This window comes from Camelina sativa, chromosome 9 (assembly GCF_000633955.1).
Source record: "Camelina sativa cultivar DH55 chromosome 9, Cs, whole genome shotgun sequence".
Taxonomy (NCBI): domain Eukaryota; kingdom Viridiplantae; phylum Streptophyta; class Magnoliopsida; order Brassicales; family Brassicaceae; genus Camelina; species Camelina sativa.
Window position 1 is genome coordinate 21,134,492 of NC_025693.1, and position 1,949 is coordinate 21,136,440.

Here is a 1,949-nt window from a genome sequence, read left to right on the forward strand (position 1 = left end):
TTTTTTTTTTTTTTTTTTTTTTTTTCCTATTAACCAATTCATATGGATATAGATTTTCATCAATATTCATGTGGCGATGTAATATAATTCAAATGGATGGATAAAAAAACTGATTGAACTTACCAAGCGGAGATGAAAGAGATGGGGCAAATGAAGAGAGTGGCTCTGACTTGATGCAAAGACGGTGGAATTGAATCCTTCCATGAAATCAGCCGACGTAAACTGCAAAAACACTAACGCTAAGACCACCATCGTCACACCAATATCTTCTCTTCTCATCTTGCTGCCATCAGTTTTTGTTTTTTGTAAATCTCTGTTTTTCAAATCCAAACCCATTCAGGATGTATAAAATCATTTGATCGAATTTATAAGATTAGAATATAGAAATCATAATGAATTGCACATATATTTGAGATTGAGTCAATGACGATTTATAAAACTGAGTTTATCATCTCAAAATCGTGATTATGACCAGAGAAGAACCCAAAACCATTACACATCAAGATTCAGAAACAAAATTCCATTAAAATTTGGTTTTAATCATCAGACATAAATTTAAAATCTAAACTTAATCAAAAGAGTAAAAAGAAACAAAAACCTTACACACGCTTGAACAATTTTTGTTTGTCTTCTTCTCTTCCTCTATCATCTTTTCAACTTTATCGACAAAAAGCAAAAAAAAAAAATCTGTAAATCCATATTTGGGAGAGACTGCAAATGAGAGAGAGAGAAAGTAGAAGAGAGAAAAAAGCTTTTAGGTTTAGGATGAAACGCTTAGTTAATGGATGGTTGAGATTTATTCTGAAGAAAATATTTAACGGCTAAGATTATAACTTGAAACCGGGTCAGGTTACCGGATAAAAAAGATCCGCATCTTTATCCATTTACATCGCTTTGGAAATTTCTTTAGTACCCTTTAAAAAATTCGAAAATTTGAACATAATTCCAATGGCATTGTATTGTAATTTCTTACAAAACTAAGGTTTTTTTCAAGCAACGTTTTCCTTTTAATAGTAGGAATTAATTTTATATAGGGATAAAGAACATCCTATATTTTGAAACACCAAATAAACCTCAAAACATCTAACATATTGAAACAGGGGGAGTAATATTTAAGCTTTATTAATGGGCATACACACTTGACAATAGAACTATAATTTTCAGAGATATGTTTATCTCTCGATCAATTATATTATTTGGTTATAATTTATGTTATAATTTCAACTGAATCTTCATTGAGCAGTTTGTTAAGTTTTCTGGTAATTTGTTTTACTTTCAGGAGCAACTAGAAGAGAAGATCACTCAAAACGCTGGAAACACATATGGGAACAACGCTACCTCAACTTCAAATGATGAATTCGTTCAAGTATTTGGGACTGAACAGCCTGGTCATGTTCGTTGTGTTGGACTTGGTCCCACTCACTCCGTCGACATTTTTTCAGAATCGCACCACAACAACATCCAATGATGCAACATAAGTAATTGGCTTGAGGAACACAGAGTTTGTGAGTTAGAAGCTAAGTTGGTGAAGATGAGTGAATTGGAAGATAAAGTGAATAGGTTGAATGAAGTTATCTATCAACTTGCGAGTACCAACAATTGCACTTGCAAAAGGTTAACTCTATATATATTTCTCTTACTTTCGTGTGCTTTGCAATAGTCAAATTTGACATTGATAGTACTTTTTTTTATGGTTATGTTACTGTTAATTCAGGGACTAATGGTTAGAAGGAGATGGTTTCAAGTAGAATGGGTGCTTGCAAGTAGTTTATGTTATTCTGCTTATGCTTTGATGAACATTCAGTCTTTCTTAGTTTAAAACTTCAATGAGTGTTTAGTGCTCTGCTAAAACAGTGAACAATGATGTAATGCATAACTTTTTAAGTTTAATCTATTATGATTTCATATCGAACATGATTTTTTATTTTTTAGATTATTATTGTATTTTA

At 31.6% G+C, this 1,949-nt stretch overlaps 1 long non-coding RNA gene across 3 annotated transcripts in view; it reads right to left on the reverse strand.

Annotated features, from left to right (window-relative positions):
- LOC104711606 overlaps positions 1-741 on the reverse strand; it is a 4,063-nt gene extending 3,322 nt beyond the window's left edge. Inside the window, exons 1-2 of one of the 3 annotated variants that reach the window (XR_755363.2) lie at positions 604-741; positions 124-313 (exon numbers count right to left, since the gene is read on the reverse strand). This is a non-coding gene — a long non-coding RNA (uncharacterized LOC104711606). Of the gene's footprint in view, positions 1-123; positions 314-598 lie in introns of all 3 variants that reach the window. The other 2 variants (XR_755364.2, XR_755361.2) reach the window with 2 other exon arrangements.